This window comes from Phascolarctos cinereus, unplaced genomic scaffold (genome assembly GCF_003287225.1).
Source record: "Phascolarctos cinereus isolate Bilbo 61053 unplaced genomic scaffold, phaCin_HiC Scaffold_7;HRSCAF=346, whole genome shotgun sequence".
Taxonomy (NCBI): domain Eukaryota; kingdom Metazoa; phylum Chordata; class Mammalia; order Diprotodontia; family Phascolarctidae; genus Phascolarctos; species Phascolarctos cinereus.
Window position 1 is genome coordinate 61564216 of NW_027556180.1, and position 19602 is coordinate 61583817.

The 19602-nt window shown below is 41.5% G+C and overlaps 1 protein-coding gene across 2 annotated transcripts in view; it reads left to right on the forward strand.

Moving 5' to 3' along the window:
• The first annotated feature begins 12735 nt into the window (after positions 1-12735).
• Positions 12736-19602, forward strand: part of SERPINE2 (serpin family E member 2) — a 76325-nt gene continuing 69458 nt past the window's right edge. The window contains exon 1 of one of the 2 annotated variants that reach the window (XM_078147608.1): positions 12736-12825. The gene's annotated coding sequence lies outside the window, so the exon portion shown is untranslated. Of the gene's footprint in view, positions 12826-13267; positions 13358-19602 lie in introns of those variants that run through there. The other variant, XM_078147607.1, reaches the window with a different exon arrangement.

Consider the following 19602-nt stretch of genomic DNA (forward strand, 5'->3'; position numbering starts at 1 on the left):
GGGAGGATTCCACAGAGAAAAGGCATTAAGGCCTGACAGTGATGGAGGATGTCTGGGGCTTCCTCACCCTGTAACATCATACTACCACCCTTGTGACTTGCTCACCTGGAGGATTCCCTGGCAAGGTGCACCCCTACCCTTCTCCCACTGGTGATTTTCTCCTGGAACCTCCTTTTGTGAAGGGGCCTGAGCCAGGCCTTTATTGCTCTTCCAATTCTATTCTGCATTTTTGGACTTCAAAATCAGCCTCTGGCTGATTTTTATCTCATCCTCTTCCTCCTCCAGCTTCTCAGCTTTCTTTCCTAAATTGTCTTCCTCCATTAAAATGTAATTTCCTTGAGGGAAGGGACTGCTTTCTGCTTGTATTTGTTTCCCAGAACTTGGCACAGTGCCTGGCACATAGTAAGCACTTAATAAATGTTTGTTTACTTCATTCCTTCCTTCTATCATACCTACTATGTGCAAGGCACTGTGCTAGTTGTTTGAGGGGAAAAAAGATGAAAAAAAAACTAGATCCTTCATTGATCCTCCCAATAACCTTAAAAGTAGGTACTGCTATTATCCCCATTTTATAGATGAGAAAACTGAGGCTCAGAGAAGTTAAAAGACTTGTCCAGGGTCACATAGCATCTGATGCAGAATTTGAACTCCTGACCTTCCAGAGCTCTAGACACTATTCTACCTAGCTGGCCATATGATATATACATAGAATGTGATAAGTGCCAAGAAAGGTGTAAAGTACTTTCAGAAGAATATGAATAGAATCCTATATGTAGGAAGTAGAGAGATGAGAAGATAGACTAATGTTAATAAGTAAGCCCTTCTCCCTCCTCCTCCTCCTCCCCTAGGATCACCCCGTCCCAGACATCCCCACCTTAAGAAAAATTCTTTAAATAAATAAATAAATAAGAATTTTTTTTTTCCCCCGTCTATCCTCATCAGCTCTGTAGGGAGCCTGGTATTGTGGTCAGAAACACTCCATTGAAGAAGAGTTTGAGAGAGCATTTGAAAGGAAAGAGGGTATTGGCTTTTATCTTAATGTATCACAAGGGGGAGTCTGTTATAGACACAGACCATACTGTGAAAAGAGACAGGGAGCAAGGGACTGGGAAGGGGGGGAGAAGTGAGTGAATCAACAGTCAAAGAGTGAACATGAGTAAAGCAAAGAAAATGAGACGAAGGAGAAGCTGACCCTAAATACAGAATGAGCCACTGAGAGGATTAGGGATTTTCCACGGCACCACATGGAAGTGTACCTAGCTATCCTATCCAAGACAGATGGGCGTCTATCCCTGGCATCCTAGCATTGTAGCCTTGGATGGGACCGTAGAAATCATGCGGCCCAAGTCTATTTTTAACATCCCCTAAGGACGTGCACCTGGAATTTGCCCAGTAATTACTTCCAATGACTAGCAACCTTTACCATCAAGAAATTTGCCCAGAGCTCTAACCTGAATCTATCTTCCTGCAATTTATTTGATCTATGTCTTCGAAGAAATAAAGAATACCTTATACTAGCACTCCCTGTGTATAACACACTTAAAATCTCTCCTTGACACTTCTTTTAATCAGACTAAATATATTGCTCCTACAATGTTTCTTAAAGCCCTTTATATCAATTTTATTTAATATAATAGCAGATTGGGATGGGACATTCCATTGTGATTTCATTGGAATAGAGATCTCCCAGATGAGGAAAGTAACTCCACCAATGCAGGTCTCACCTAAACTACAATTTAACAGCCTTATCTGCAATTTTTTGAGTTGCCTTAAACACTGAGGAATTTAAGGGACTTTTCCTAGGATCACACAACCAGTATGTGTCAGAAGCAGGACTTGAAACCAGGTCTTTCTAATTCTGAGACAAGCTCCCTATCCCCTACACTACACTCCCTTCTAACATAACAACAACAACAACTGACATTTATGTTTTAAAAAACTCTTTACATACATTATCTCATTTGACTCCTGCTACAACATTATGAGGAAAGGCTTTGTTTTGTTATTGTTTACTCCTTTCTCAACTCTTTGTGAGCCTAATTTGGGGTTTTCTTGGCAAAGATACTGGAGTGGTTTGCCATTTCCTTCTCCAGCTCATTTGACAGATGAAGAAACTGAGGCAAACAGAGTGAAGTGACCTGTTCAGCGTCACACAGCTAGTAAGTATCTGAGGCCGCATTTGATCTCAGGAAGATGAGCTAGATCATGTTCTTAAGTTCATGCATCTACTAAGTGTCAAGAGAGAATTCAATTCAAGGTTTTTCTCGACTGTGTATCTACTCATCTTTCCACTATACTAAATTGCCTCCCTTATTATAATGAGTAGGACTTTACAACTAGAATGTTTTAATTTATACCCTCCTCTGTTTAATTTTGTAATTTTTCTTTTTTTTAATTGCAATTTTAATCATCAGCAAACACAGACATTTCAGTATGCAATGAAAGATTATATTCTTATAATATATTTAGATATAGATATAAACTAAGAACTTTTATACAGTTTAGCTTTTTAAAGATATGTATATATCAAATTTTACAGGCAATAACAAAATTTTTCTATTTGTGTCTCCTGTGCTTCTCTTGGTTTTCTTCCATGTGTTTTTAAAAATGTTTTGTTGATGCCGTTTTGGGAGAAATATCTATTACTACCCACTAATCTATGGACTGAACCCCCTATGAACAGAAGTCCTCACTTTTAATAAAGACACGAAGTCAAGTGTTCACAAAATGATTCCCAAAGTGTCAGCAAAAATAACTCCCATTTGCATTACTAAACTTTCCAACAATCTGTGAAGTAGGTGGTAGGAATGGTATTATCCCCATTTTATGGATGAGGAAAGGGTCAATAATGTTAAGTTATTTGTCCAAAGTCACACAATTAGTACATAGTAAAACCTGGACCGGACCCCAGTTCTTCTGGTTCCTCTCTCCACTGTACAAGGGTGCCTCTCAATACAGCATGTATCACATTCCTTCCTGTCCAGGGATGAAAGCAGGGTAAAGGGAGGAGCCATGGTGCCTAGAAGGGAAAAGACGGAAGGGGAGTGGTAAGTTTTAAACCCTCCTTTTTAAGCCTACCCATGAAAAAATTAAAAAAAAAAGGCATTGGTTAAGCACTTACTATGTGCCAAGCACTGTGCTAAATGGGGCAGCCATCACCACATTCTCACACCTAGCATTATAAAGTTATCAGATCTTCCTTAACACTCCACCCCCAACTCCACTTTACATGTTCTCCCCTGTCTTGGCATCAGATCCAGGCACATCATTAGAGCCTGACCCCCCTGGCTGGCTGCCTCATGATATCTATCCCCTGGCAATGGGTGGATTTCACTCATATTGAAACTTACCTGACCTACATCTCCTCTGTCTCAAGTTCCTTCTGGCTTCCAAAGTACCCAAGATGCCAACTAGCTACTCTGAAAAACAAATCTGTGCCAAAGTACCAGTGAAAATAGTCTTCTTCCCCTTACCCTCCCTCAATCCCAGCTAGCACTCTCCTTCCCCTCCCCCCAGGTAACATTTGTCAATTTTAAGAGTGACTTGATTCACACAAATAAAGTCAGATCTAAATAATTGGAAAAACATCAGTTGCTCATGGGTAGGCCGAGCTAATATAATAAAAATAACAATTCTACCTAAGCTAATTTACTTATTCAGTGCCATACCAATCAAACTGCCAAAAAATTACTTTATAGAGTCAGAAAAAATAATAAGAAGATTCATTTGGAAGAACAAAAGGTCCACAATATCAAGGGAACTAATAAAAAAAAATGCAGGGGAAGGTGGCCTAGCCATTCCAGATCTTAAATTGTATCATAAAGCAGCAATCATCAAAACTGCTTGGTACTGGCTAAGAAATAGAGTGGTGGATCAGTGGAATAGGTTAAGTATGCAAGACACAGTAGTCAACGGCTATAGTAATCTATTATTTGATAAACCCAAAGACCCCAGCTTCTGGGATAAGAACCCACTCTTTGACAAAAACTGCTGCAAAAACTGGAAGAGTGTGGCAGAAACTAGGCACAGATCAAAATCTCACATCATATACCAAAATAAAGTCAAAATGGGTTCATGATTTAGATATAAAGGCTGAAACTGGGAGAGCAAGGAATAGTTTACCTATCAGATCTATGGAGAACAGAAGAATTCATGACCAAACAGGAGATAGAGAACATTATGAAAAGCAAAATGGATAACTTCGATTACATTAAATTAAAAAGTTTTTGCACAACCAAAGCCAACGCAACCAAGATTAGAAGGAAAGTAGAAAATTGGGAAATAATTTTTACAACCAGTCTCTCTGATAAGGGCTTCATTTCTAAAATATATAGAGAATTAAGTCAAATTTATAAGAATACAAGTCATTCTCCAATTGGGTAAATGGTCAAAGGATATGAACAGACAGTTCTCAGATGAAGAAATTAAAGCCATCTATAGTCATATGAAAAAATGCTCTAAATTACTACTGATTAGAGAAATGCAAATCAGAACAACTCTGAGGTACCACATCACACCTATCAGATTGGCCAACATGATAGAACAGAAAAATGATAAATGTTGGAGGTTTTTTTTAACCTCTTGAGAGAGCATAATATGTCCAGTGGGTTATTTTTTTATGTTTCTGTTATTTGTTGAGGTATGCTTATGATGTCTTCTGTGTTTAAGCATCCCCATATTTTATATTGAGTACTTCTTCTAGAAGGGACCCTGTTATCCACTTTTTGGGAAGATCCTAGACATGAACCATATCTGACTTTGTTTTAGAAATTTCCCCAGAGTTATCACAGGGTGAGGGCAAAGAGCCAGAAAGCCAGAAGAAACAATGGCTCTCCCCCTGGCCTTTTTGGACCAGGCTCTCCTCCAGATGAATCTGGTCTCTATGAATCCATAGCCCAGCCTCAAGTAGAAAGCGATCTACTGTAGGGAAGTGAAAGCCATGGAAGGTTGCTAAGCGGGGGGAGGGGGGGGTACCATTAGTGACCAGTGAATAAGCATTTATTAAGGTTCTTATATAAAAGGCACTCTGCTAGGTATTGAGGATACAAAACCAAAAATGACACAATCCTTGCCTTATATTCCACTGGGGAAACAGAATATAAGCAGATCTAAAACATACAAAAAATAAATACAAGGTAATGAGGGTGAGGCCAGCTAGTAGCCAAGGGAAACTAGGAAAGGCCTCATGTCCAAGGTGGCACTTGAGTAACCTTTGAAGGAAGCTAAGGATTGGAAGAGGCTGAGGTGAGAAAGGAGGGCATTTCAGGGAAAGGGGGCAGCTTAGGCAAAGGCCCAGAGGTGATAAAAAATGGAAAATTTTGTGTGAAGAGCAGCTAGGACACCAGCTAGTTTGGCTGGATGGTAAAATGCATGACAGTGAGTGTAATAAGTCTGGAAAGGGGGGCTGCAGCCAGATTGTGAAGGGCTTTAAATGCCAGACAGAGGAGACTGTATTTTAACCTAGAGGTAACAGAGTAGAACTAAAACTTTTTTGAGCAGGTAAACGACGTGGACAGGCCTGTGCTTTAAGAATATCACTTTGGCAATGTGTGAAGAATGGACTAAAGCAGAATTTTAGAAAGATTAATCTGCCTGTGGTATACAAGGAGACTTGGCAGGAGAGAGTCCAAGGCTCAGGGACAATTTAGGAGGCTATTGAGATAATATTAGGTGGTAAGAGCCTGAATTGTGTTAATGGACTGGAAATGGAAAGGAGGGTGTGGATTCAGTCATTGAGAAGGAAGAGCCGACAGGACTTCACAAAAGAATGGAAGGTGGGCTAAGGGGGGAAACCGAGGTTTTCAGCCAAAGTAAAGGGAAAATGGTGAGATCATTAATAAAGAGATGAAAGTCACACTGAGACTGGTTTGGGGACAGGAGGGGATGATGAACGTGGTTTTAAGCACATGGGTGTTAGTGGCAGAATATCCAGGTGGAGGCTTCGTGCTGGTATTTGGCACATGGGATAGAAACCAGGGCTGAAGAAATGGATTTAGGAAATTATCCACATGGCAATGGCTGGCTGAAGTGGCTGGATCATAATAGGTAGGTTCTTTTAAAAGAGAGACTGCAGAGGGAAAGGAATCATGGACAAAAAATTGGAGACTATGGGCAGCTAGGTGGCTCAGTGGATAGAGCATTGGCTCTGAAGTCAGAAGTACCTGCGTTCAAATCTGACCTCAGACCAAACACCTGATACTTACTAGCTGTGTGACTCTGGGCAAGTCACTTAACCCCAATGGCCTAAAAAAAAAAATTGGAGAACATTTACCTTTGGGGGATCAGGAAAGGAAAAGATGAGCCATTATAGGAGATAGTGACAGAGAGGTCAGAAGTGTAGGAGGAGAACCAGGAATGTAGCTGTGGTGTTTAAAACAAAAGAAGAGAAAGTTTCAAGAGGGAAGTGATGAGAAAGAAATTTTAAAAAGAAATAAGAGGGCCATTGGGCACAAAGAACAGAAAGAAGCAGATAAATAAGACCATTTGGAAAGTAATGGGTTGAATTTATTACTTTTTTTTAATCAAGCATTATGGTTTTGTATACAATCCTCTTTTTGTGTTGTCCTTTGTATATAGTAACATTCCCTTTTTTGGGATTTCCTAATTTCAGAATTTTTTTTAAAACCTTAAATTTTTTTTTAAAAGGATGAATGACATACCAAGTCAAATGCTTCTGTTTCTATAATTTCTATCTTGGTGCTCTCATTTAATCCCTAGAATATACTTATCACCTTACACAGATGATTCCTAAAGCACAGTGGTCAATATTCTTCTCTTTTAGGGATTTCAGTTCTGCACCCCCCCCCCCCCCACTGCTTGTTAGACATTGCCACCTGGAAATCACTCCAGCACCACCAACTCAGCATGTTCCAAAACAACTTATCACCATCCCCTTTTAACCTATGTGTCCTAGAGACTTCCTTATTTCTGCTGAGGACACAGGATCCTCCTAATCATCAAGGTCTGTAACCCTGATATTCTTTTCAACGATGACTTCAACCTCACTGCCCAAAGCCGACCAATTTCCTAGGGCATTTAGGTGGCTCAGTAGATAGAGCAATAGAGCTAGAATCAAAGAAGACCTAAGTTCAAATCCAGCCTTAGACACTTACTAGCGATATGACCCTGGGAAAGTCAGTTTCCTCATTGATAAAATGGAAATAATAACAATACCTCTCTCCTAGGATTGTGAGAGATAATAATTGTAAAAGGGCTTAGCACAGTGTCTGGCATATAGTAAGCACTATACAAATGTTAGCTGTTAATATTAGTGTTCTTGATTTTCCCTCCACATCATCTCATGCCCATTTCTACTTCATCTACTTAAGGGTCACCACCCTTATTCAATCCCCTATCATGGTTTTATATGGACTATAAATATAGCTTCCTATAGATATGTTGTTCAATTGTTTTTCAGTTGGATCTAACTCTGTGTCATCCATTTGGGGTTTTCTTGGCAAAGATTTTGGAGTGGTTTGCAATTTCCTTCTCCAGCTCATTTTACAGATGAAGAAATTGAGGTAAATAGGGTGAAGTGAAGTGACTTGCCTAGGGTCACTAGTAAGCTAGTACTAGTCACTAGTAGCTAGTAAGTATCTGGCTAGATTTGAACTCAGGAAGATGAGTCTTCCTGACTCCAGACTCAGTGTTCTATCCACTGAGCCACCTAGCTGCCCTCCTAATTGGTTTTCCTGTCCCCAGTTCCTCTCCTTCTCCTCTCTAATCTACACTTCACAAAACTTACAAAGTAACCATCTTAAGATCCAGGAGTCTAACCATGTCACTCCCAGCTCAAAAAACTTCAATGGCTTCCTGTGTTTTCTAGGATAAAATATGCCTTAACCATGCAAACTGACTTCAACCTACCTTCAACCCAGCCTTATTTCACTCTCTTCTCCTTTGTGTCCTCTTTATTCCAATCAAATTCCATTGCCTATTATGCCCTGGACTCAAAATGTCTATCTCCTTTTGCACAAGATTGAAATACACCCCATGCCCAAAATACATTCCCTTTTCGTTGGTATCTTTCAGAATTATCTTCTGGTAAGATTCAACTTAAAAGTTGAATGTGAAGTCTAATTTCCCCACTCACCAGTCTAACACTTAAGTCTATATTGTCTAACTTAAAACTAGCTTCTCCCGTGAAGCTTTCTTTGATTTCCCAGCTCTTGGTGGTCCTTCCTTCCTCAAATATTTCCAGAGTTCTTTCTCTCATCTCTTCTCCCCACTCCCCTTCCTACCCCTACTCCTTTCCCTACCTTAGACATATCTATGTTCCTATGGTATCTGCCCAAGAATACGAAAGCTCCTTCAGGGCAGATAATGTTGATTTGTATCTCCATAGCCCCAGCTTTGGACATAGGTGATAAATAAATCCTTTTTGGTTTGAATACACTGCTGAAAGCTCAAGGAAGATGAAGAATAAGAAAAGGGCATTGTTTCTGGCCATTAGAAAGTCAATGGCAACTTTGTGGGAGCATTTCAGCAGAAATGGAAAAAGCTGTGGATTGGGAGTCAGAGTTCTCCAAAGCTGTGCTCAAATCCAGTTCTGCCAGTACTGCTTTGTGTGACCCTCAACTCTTTGGGCCTCCATTTTTAACTCATCTGTAAAAGGAGAGGGGTTGGACTAGATGGCTACAAGTTCTTTTCCATGATACTAAGACTTTAAGTATGGGGGGGGGGGTCGCGGAAAGGAGTGTGGAAAACAGAAGTCTAAGGGTTAAAGAATGGTGTGAAAGTGGAACTATTGAGTAAACTTTTTTTTAAAAGTTGGTCAAAGGAAAGAGAGAGAGAAAGTGGAACAGGGACTAGGGAAGGTTGCTTTTTTCTGTTGGTATCTGAGGCTTCCCGTCTTATTTGTGTGGTAATTTCACTGGTTTGAATGTAGAATAACAAAAGCATACCATAGCTTTTGTTATTTTGTGTTTTCTCTTCCCTCAGAAACCCAATGGAAAGAACACTTGTCAGGTACCTTTACAATGTGGATTCCTTTCATATTTAGGTCAAATTAAATGGCCTTTGAGGAAATAGCTAGCATTTCTACAATGCTTTAAGGTTTGCAGAGCACTTATAAATAGTAACTCATTTCATCTTCTCAACAACCCTGAAGCAGGTGTTATTACCCTTATTTCATTGCTGTTATCACCCTCATTCAAGAAACTGTGGCAAACAGAGGTTAAGTCATTTGCCCAGGGTCACACAGCTGGTAAATGTATACGGCAGTATTTGAACTCAGGTCTTCCCGCTACTACCTAGCTGCCTCACTTCCAACTTAAGATCCCTTCAGACTCTCAAATTCTGTGATTCTATGAAAATTGATGAGTGTAATTGGGAAGCCTAGGGGCAGCTAGGTGGCGCAGTGGATAGAGCACCGCCCCTGGATTCAGGAGGACCTGAGTTCAAATGTGACCTCAGACACCTAACACTCACCAGCTGTGTGACCCTGGGCAAGTCACTTAACCCCATTGCCTAACCCCCCCCAAAAAAAACCAGTAATTGGGAAGCCTAAACAGATAAATGTTCTATTCTGTCTCAGAAAGTTAAGGAAGTGATTTAATTAAAGAACAAACTTTTAAAAGAGATAAATGAAAATAAATACAATGTATAAAATGCACAAGTTAAATTCTGTGGTTAGGTTTGATTAAAAACCAATCTTCCTCATCTGAATTATACAGTAGTAGTAGAATATAGAGAATTTGTAAAGGCGAAGCCTTTTTTACAAATATTATCTCATTTGATCCTCACAAAAAACCTGGAAAGCAAGTACTATTATTATTCCCATTTTACAGATGAGGAAACTGAGGCAGAGGTTAAATTACTTTCCCAGGGTCACACAGCCAGAATATATAACAATTCACAAAACCTAGTTTTTGTGGTATGAGTGCTAAAGAGAGATTACATATGAGAGCAGAAACTAGTCATCTTAATACAATACCATCATAGGATTATACATTTATAGGTGGATAAAACCTCTAAGATGCTATAGTCCAACTCCCTCATTTACCAGATGAGGTAGGTGAGGCTCAAAGATTCAGTGACTTGTTCAAGGACATACAGCTAATTTACAAGCAGAGTCAAGATTCAAACCCAGGTTGTTTGACTCCTAATTCAAAGCTCTTCCCACTACTGGCTTCTTTCTGCAGTCCCTTCATTCTTCAGGATCTCACACAATCACAAATTGAGATCAAAAGGGAATTTTTTCCCTAAGGTACAAGATCACACTATTTAGGTCCGGTTGTAGAGGTGGGGGCTGGGAGTGGGGGGTTTATATCTTCTGAAGCTTTTGGCACTGGACCCCTTCCAAGAGAGGAAATGGGTCTAAATGGATCATTTGTTTCCTCCTCTTTTGGCTTTTCTTACATTTCTCCCAACTGTGGCTTACAGACACAAAGCCAGGCTTAGAGTTCTACTGAGCCTTCCTTGCACTGAGCTGGATAAACTCCAGGTAACCTTACATTTTTTTGAGGAACAAACAAACAATCCAAAGCCCTATCTGAAAGATGTGATGGATTGGACAAATGAATAGGATAATGAAATTCAAGGCAGTGAAGACTAAATTGAAGAGACATCAGAAAAAAAAAATTATTCTATTTAGAGAATGGGAAAGCCCTTGGATTTTTCCAAAGAGACTGAGATAGAGGTAGTGGGGAACTGTCAATTAGAAGTACAAATTCATAAAAAAAGAGATTTTCTAAAGAAGGTCAAATGCTAAAGAAAAACAGCTTCAATTTATTACTACTGACTACCCCCCAAAAAGAAACGTAGCTTCTTCCATGAAGCTAGGTAAGACCCGGGTCACAAGTTTATGATATCTCAATTACTACATATAATAATTTGATTTATATACTAGAAAAAATGATGCCACTGGATCTCTTTTTGTGTTTCTTATTTCTGTCTCTTCTCCCCAGCACGGGGAGTACAAACTAACATTAAGAAGGCTCACTTGATTAGAAGCACAGTTGGTATTCCCAGCACTATCCAACTTGCAAAACAGCCCTTTGTCTTATGCTATTCCCTTTTGAGGAGATGCTTTGGACGTTTCACATAATATCCACAGAGAATAAAAGACAGCAATGTGTCATGGGATTTAGCCTGGCATATTTTTTTTACCATGTCCTCTTGTCTGATTTCAGAATTGACTGTTGTTCAAAATCTTTCTCTGTATAGAGTTCAGGAGAAAGAGAAGGTATTCAGTAGCAGTGAAAAGCCTGGACAAAAATAGGTAAGGGCCCCGGGTTTCTGTTTACTCTGAATCTTTTTTACTGTAACAAACAAGTTTTCTGTAACAATCTATTAAAATTAAAATAGCTAAGCAAGAATGATCTGGAAAAACCAACTGCCAAAACTGAAATAATAGATGAAAATGCTATTTTGGGGGTCATATTTGTATAATCCTTTCAAATCTGATGTATGTTTAAAGGGAATTTTTAAAGAAAATATAAAATTTTCATGAATATTTCCAAAGCTTTAGGTATGACATACTGGGCTGAGTTAAGGGGGCATCTTTAGGGGTCCAGCACAGAGTTAGTAGTTGTATGGTATGTTTATCACTTAGGATGCATTACCTAATATTTCTACCCATTTTTAAATTTTTGCAAGATGTGGTAGAGAGGGCAGGCCTTGGAATCTAGACAACCTGCGTTCAAGCCCACTTTCTTACATACTGACTTTGTGACTCTAGTCACTTCACATCTTAGAGGCCCTAGTTTTTCTCTAAAGCACAGAGTTGCATTGGTAAAGGTAACTTCCTCACCTGGAGTATGCTATCCACATGAAATAAGAGGTCTGGATAAATATGTATGTGTGCTCATTTGCATGTATGCATGCATGTGTATGTGCATGTGTGTGACTATAAAGCCTTGAGACTGACATTTGATGTGACTTAAAGAATCACTCATCATTTGTTACTCAGGTTATTTCCTTAAATAGACTGGAAGCTCTTTGAAGGGCCAGGTGCATGCCTTAGACTTATTTGTACACTATCCCCAACCTGGTGCCTATCACAGTGCCCTGAACACTATAAGCGCTTAAGAAAATATTTCTTAAATGACTAAAAAGGAGACATCACCCAAGATTTTCTAATTATTAGTCAGTGGATTCACATGTAAATCTTCATTCTTTAGAGGGAAAGCTTTTAACTTGATTCTGAAAACAGTAGAGTTATGGATATGATGAGATTTCTAATTCTGGTCTATGGACAAACTGAACCACTGGTAAGAAATGTCCAAAGAGACCTCATTCTTCCTTTGGAATCTAAGGTAAACATGTAAGGTCCTGGTAATTCTGATGGGGATTGGGACAGAACTTTGTGACTGATCCCCAGGACCCATACATTCCTTCCCCAGGTAGGGGATCTGCTTGTGTGTGCCCTCCACACCCCGCTCCCCAATCTAGAATACTCTGGATTTTCTTAGGTAGACAAGCAACCATGGTCCTTTTGGGGTAGAGGAAACCCTGGTGGATCCCGTGTGGACAGTTACAGAGTCAAGAGCTGGGCCCTGAATTTTGTCCAATGCTTCCTGGCCTTGGTTTTCATCACAGGAGCCATCATCAGGGCCAAGTAGGCTGGTAGGTCCGTAGCTACTAGGATCATTATAGCCTTTTGGGCACAGGCTATGTATGGCAGCCTTCAAGTTCGGAAAGGAAAGAGCAGAAATACTTCCCCCTCCTCCAGTTGGTACATAGTTGTCCCAAAGGAACAAACCTCGAACTGACCCGTGTTGTCCCCTTTCTCCCCACCCTCTCACTTTCTGTTGAGACTGAACCCTATCGAGCCCACTCCACGTGCTCCGGGATCTGTCCCAGCCCTGGGGTTGCACCTCAGAGGTAGGTGCCAACCCCAACGAAATCTTGGCGGGGGTGGGTGGGGGGAGCAGCTCAGTGTGCGAGTGGGGAAGGAGGAGAAGGGGAAGGAGGAGGAGGGTGAGGAGGAGGAGGCGGGGGCCCGACTGGGAGGAGGGGCCGCGGTCCGAGAGGGCTCCAGCAGACTGGGGGGGGGCGGGAGGAAGAGGCAGGAAGGAAGGGGGCGGGGGGGGTTGAGCTGCACGGGGCTCGCGGTCTGCTCTGTGCGCAGCCCGCTCCATCTGCTTGATAAAGCCCGGGCTGAAGGAGCAGCTCTCGGAGCCGTGGTCCGGGACTATAAAGAGAGCTTTGTGGCGATAGCGCCTTCCCCGCGGCCGCCTCCTTTCCCCTTCTCCTCCTTCCCCTTTCTTTCCTCCTCCTCGTACTTCTCTCCTCCTCCTGCTTTTTTTCTCTTCTTCCGTCTTCTCCCCGCCCTCGCAGGACCCAGCGGCTGCTGCTGCTGCTGCCGCCGCCGCTGCTCCGCTGGTGGCGTACCTGGCGATCGGAGTGAGAGGCGGTGAGTTGGGGCTCCGAGCCTGGGAAGGAAGGGACTGGAGAAGACTGGGTGCCTCGGCATGGGACGGGACTGGGACTCGCTGCGCTCCCGCGGGTAACGGCGCCCAGCTGCATCCTGCTTTCCCTCCCCGTGGGCGCGGGAAAGACGAGGAAGCCCCCACAGCCCTGGAAAGGGTAGCCGTGGCTCCGTGCGCCCGGAGGGCTTCTGCTTTTCCACCCACGCTCCTTAACTGCTTGCATTACCCGGAGTGCAGAGTAACTCTTCTAGACCCTTACGTGCGTGCTTTGGTGGGTGGGGGAATCCTTTCCTTTGCCCTTTCTTGCCAGCGCCTACAACGCTGAGACGTTGGTGGAACTTTCTGCTGCTTTTTGGATGCCTCTGCCTCGGGCTGTGGGCATCCTGGGGTCTTCTCACCCCTCCCTCCCTGTAGCAACAGCAAACGTGACCCAGGGAGAAGAGGGGAGGGAGGGAGGGAGAGAAGGGGAGCGAGAGGCAGTGCTAGTTGTGGCATCCAGGTGTGACTCGCAGCTGCCAGTCTGTAGGATGTGTGAGGAAGATAGTTCAAGCCGTTAGCTTCTCCTTCGTTGGGTTCCTGATTGCCATCCTATATATAACCCAACAAGGGGAGAGAACATGGAAAGAAGGGTAAAGGGCATGTATCTGGGAAAGACACACACAAGTCCCTGAAGGAGTTGGGGTACATTTCTCTCCCCTCCCAACTTCTGAAATTTGAAATCATTGCTGGCCAGCGGTAGAGGCAAGAGGGGCACCCACAGGAAACGCCAGCCGGTCTAATGATGAATCTTGGTGCCAAAACCTTACATGAGAGTCACTTGTTAAAGGCAAGACAGGGCTCTGGCTGCATAACCTGGCAGATGAGTTGATCGCTTGCTGTCCTCCCTACCTCTTACTTGGGCAGGGTGTGAGGAAACTAAAATCTGTCATCTTGTTGGGTATTTTTCTCTTGAAGGTTATTCCTAGCCATTCAGAGAAGCTTGGTATAGAAGGTTGAGGAAGGAAAATTAAAAGTCCTTATTGTCACCCTATTATCTATCATTGATATATGTAAGTATCTTTGGCAAGTTTGGGTGAGCTGTTTTCATCATAATTTTAAAAAATAGGAATTGTAGGGTGGATTGCTAAATATGTTTATCATGGAAATGTTCTAAGATGCTTGTGAAATGTTCTTGTTGTATATAATTTATCTGTACTGAAAGAAACAATTTTCCCCCCTTCTCCTGGAGGGAGGCAGGGGTGGTTAAAATATTCAAGGCATATAGGAAGCAGATACAAAACAACCTCAGATGAGAAGGCAGGAGCAATTGGGAGGGTGGGGGGAGAGACCAGGAAAGGCCTCCTGAGAAAGGTGGATAAGCAGAGATTCAGTCCCATATCTTCTGATCCCCAAGTACTACTGTATCACAAACATGTTGTGCCTTCGCCAAAGAAAGATAATCACTAGGATTTCTTTAGAAGAGTAGAGTTAGGGTTAGATTCTGTTGTCCTTTTGCTGTGGGTAATCAGTGGTGTAATTGGAGCTTAAAAGAAGAATGTTACCTTTAGCATCAAGTAAAAAGGTGCTTAAAGATATGACTTCCTCTTTCAGTCCCCAAAATAGTATTTACTTGTCTGAATTGCTTTGGTAGAATAAAACTGAAAATTACACACTTAAAAAATTTTTTTTTGTTTGTGAGTTGAACACAAAGCATTAGAAAAGCAGAGAGGCACAGTACAGAGCTGGCTTTGGAGGCTGAGCAGCCTCTGCTCAGTTGTGTGACTCTGGGCAGGTCATCTCACGTCTCTGGGCCTCAGTTCCCTGATGGGTAAAATGAAGAGGCTGGACAAGATAATCTTTAGGCTCATTGCTTGATCCTGCATTCTTTCATTTTAAGTTTAAAAAAATTAATAATAATTGATATTTCTATAGTTAACTTCCTTCAAGATGCTGTATAGAACATGTTAGTCAAAAGTGTTGTTGGCAACATTTGTAACAAAAAAATTCTTGTGATCTGTAAATGTGGAACAGTACAGGGTGATGACTGTGAAGGGTCTCGAGATGTCCTTGATTTTGTTATCCCAGGAATTCACAGTTGGAAGATTTCAGGAGCCATCAAGCTTAACCCACATGTGGAAAAAGGATCCCATCTGCAACATGCCAGACAAGTAGCCCCTCCAGCCATTGCTTGGAGACCCTCACTGAGGGGGAGTCCATTACTACCTACTCAGTTTCCCCTTTTGGTTACCTTTAATTGTTAGAAAGCTTTTTCTTCTTTGCAACTCTTACCTGTTGTCCACAATTTTGCCTTCCAATCCTTCTTCTGGGCAGGTAGGTGGTGTAGTGAATAGCGCTCCAGGCCAAGAGTCAGGAAGACTCATCTTCCTGAGTTCAAATCTGGCTTCAGATGCTTGTTATCGGTGTGACCTTGGGCAAGCCATTTAACCCTGTTTGCCTCAGTTTCCTCATCTGCAAAATGAGCTAGAGAAGGAAATGGCAAACCACTCCAGTATCTCTGCCAAGAAAAATACAACAGGACTGAAGAACAAGAATAATCCTTGTTCCACAATGCTAGTCTTTTGAGTACTTAAAGCTAGCATCTCCCCTAGTCTCTTCTCTTCTGCAGACCAGAAAGCTTCGGTTAATTCTACTGATCCTAGTATAGCATAGGTTCAAGACCTTTCACTGTTCTTGTTGACTTTTTCTCTATAGCCTATATTTTATCAATTCATTGTCTTTCCAAAACTTTGGCTGCAGAACTTAGGCAATACTTCTAATATCGTACACTCTCTTATTCCTGTCATCTCTGGTTCTCTATGTAGTTTAACATCACATTGGCTTTTTTTGATTAGCGTGATAGCTGTATCACACTAATGATTCATATTGAGCTTGTGGTCTACCAAAACCCTCAGGTATTTTTCAGATCAATTGCTATCTAACCATGCCATCCCCATTTGGTACTTGTTGAATTGATTGTTTTCAACCCAAGTGTAAGATTTTACATGGATGGTTAAAGCCAAGTGGTTTTCGAAACTTCTTCATTCAAAGTTATTCTACAGACTGATGACTCTTAAGGGGTTGCATGGGGAGGAAGCAGAGTGTCTGTTGAAAGGAATTTCAGACTTTAGGATCTGACAATGCACCATTTTCCTACTCTTCTCCCCTACTTCCACCATTTTCTGGCTCTGGAGTTAGTGAGAATTGTGGGTGTTCAGTCAGGGGCTGAATATGCCCATTTCTTTGAATGTTGTCTAGGCCATAGTAGTGTCCAGTGGTGTCAGACTCAAATAGAAATTGGATCCCTGCTGATCACATACTGACTTAGGAAACCACAAATTAGCATTATCTATGTTGTGTTGTATGTTACTTTGTTAAACATTTCTCTATCACATTTTGATCTGGGGGCATTTGCAGCCCTGAGTTTGACATCTCTGGTCTAAGGCATACCTGCTTCCAGCATGGAGTGGACTAGATTACCCCTGTGCATCTCTCAAGCTTGGGAAATTCCATGATTTAACAAGGGACTAAGAAAATTACCTTACAGCCAGTACTACAAGACTAGTGCTTGGATGCTTATTCACTATGACCCTAGACAAATTGCCTAATTTCTCTAGATCTCAATTTCCTCATCTGTAAAATAGAGATAATTCTTATAAACAACATTATCTTAAGGATCATGAGTTTCAAAGCTAAAAGGAACTTTTAAACAGTTACCTAATGCACCATCTCATTTCACAGATGATGAAATTGAGACCTAGAGAGAGGGTTTAAAGTGACTAGTCCAGTTTTAGTAAATAGCACAGTCAGGATTGGAATCCACAACCTCTGACCTCATGTCCAGGGTTCTTTCCATTCTGTCATGCTTGGCAGGGTTGTTGTAGAGAAAGCATATTGTGCCTGATGGGGAAGCTTGCCTCAAACCTCTTATCAAGTGGTAGCTTAGAGTTGCAGAATAAGGCTAGTGCAGACATGGTCTGCACTTCACAATGCATCTCTTCATTTTGCATGACTAAAAGTATTTGTTACAAGGGAGAATTCTATTATGGGAAATGAGTAGTGACAGTGAGATTACAAAGAAAAAAGCATCAATAAAGTTTAAATTGTAAATCTCAAAACATTCTCTAAATGTGAGTTGTTTTAGGTCTTAAGAATGTAATACATGTCATGCCAGATTAGAGATTCTGTCTCTTAAGAAATGATGGTTTGGGAGTAGACATGATGTCTGAGATCAAGGATGTCTTCCCAAATCCCCCTTAGATGCTTATTTGTCATCTAAGAACTTCTTTTGGACTTGGCATCAGGTGATCCGTGTTCTAATCCTGGCTCTGTCACTGACAAGCTCACTAACTTAGTGACATGCTGCACTAACTTGGAGGCGTTATCTCACTTCTCTGGGCCTCAGTTTCCACATCTTTAAAATGAAGGATTTAGGTCATGAGATGGTCAAAGGTCGCTTGGAGGCCTTATGTCTGATGGCTCCATGACTAACCTGTTTTTACCTTTCATTACCTTTGGGGGATGGTAATAATTTCATCAATTTACTGGCCCTGTTATAAAATAGCGCTTCCTCTATTGCCCTCTTTCAAGCTTCAAGGGGTGCTTTTTGTTCTGAACGGAGTCCACATCCTCTTAATATGTATCATAATTTTATAACCTTGGATCATATCCTGCCCTCAGCCTCTGCCACTGATGATGCCTAACTTTAGCCTTTAAAAGCTCTTTCATTCCTTTGACCATTTTAATGGATCTTCATGCAGTCTGCCATTCTGAGGTTGGTGGTTCAGAATAACATGCTGTATCTCACATGCCTTTTTGGACAGATATCCATACTTGTACATCCACTGAGGTCCTCCTTCTATGCACCACTGTGGCATGAATGTGACCCTGGCTTCTTGAAGACTCAGTCTGTACAGCCCAAGCTCTGAAAGGGCCTACCAAGCTGGAAAGATTAAGGACTTGTCCAGGAATGGACAGTAAGCCTGTTGTCCAGGAGGCTGAGGATAGCTAAGGCATCCTTATCAGGTTGGCTTTAGGACAACTCTTAAATCCTTCTGATCCATGCTGATGAAATCATAGATCCCTGAAATGTTGGAATGTGTGTACAAGGGTAAGAGATAACTTTCTGTTTCGTTCTTGAGGTTGACCAGCATCCTGTTGGCCTCATCATTTAAAACATTCAAAAATAATCTAATCACCCCGCCCCGCCCCCCCCCCCAGTCCGAGGCCAGCAGTTCTGATTCAGACTTTGCCATAAAATAGGCTGTGTGGCTTTGGGCAAAGAGCCAAGTCTAAGGGTACTGTGTTCAATTCTAGACACCATAGCTTAGGAAACTGACATCATTTCTTCATCTAAATTGGGGTTCCTAATCTGGGGTCTATAGACCACTGAGGAGTCCATGAACTCAGATGGGAAAAAAATTACATCTTTATTTTCATTAACGTCTAACTGAAATTTAGCATTTCCTTCAATTACAATTTTTTTTAAAAAAGCCTTATTCTGAGAAACCATCTATAGGTTTCACCAGATTGACAAAAGGGTTTAATCACACAAAAAATATTAAGAACCTCTGGTCTGTGTGATCCTTGAGGTTTTTTCCAGCTCTAAAATTTTGTGACTTCTGGGTCTCTTTCCCTTTGACTGAATCCAAATTTAATGGAACAAATCCCCTTAATGATAGGATTTGTTCTGTAAAACTTGGACTTAATCAAAAGGCCACAACCAAGGACCTAGAAGGCCATGTGTGGGCTCAAGGCTGCAAGTTTCCCACCCCTGGACTAAACACCTTCTAAGTCAGGGGTTCTCAACCTTGGGTCTGTGAACTTTTTTTAAAAAATGTTTTGACAACTGTATTTCAATGTAATTGATTTCCTTCATGATCCTACGTATATAGTTTTCTGTATTTCAAAACATTTTTCTGAAAATGGATCCACAGGTTGAACACCCTGCCAAAGGGGTCTGTAACAAACAGAAGTTAAGAAGCCCTTCTCTCAGGTCTCTTCAAGCTCTTCATCCAAAGATCGCGCTGTGTTCTCTATCTTCCACATAATTTCAAATCATAGATCTTTAGAGTTGGTAGGAATCTTAGGGATCATTTGGTCTAGCCCCCATCTGATGCATTACATTCTTTCTACAATTCCCCTGGAATTCCATTTCTATCTCCATGCCTTTGTCCTGGTTATGCCTATCCCTGGAATGCATTTGCTCATCAGCTCTACCTCTTAGAGACTCTGTGAATACACCACTATTTCC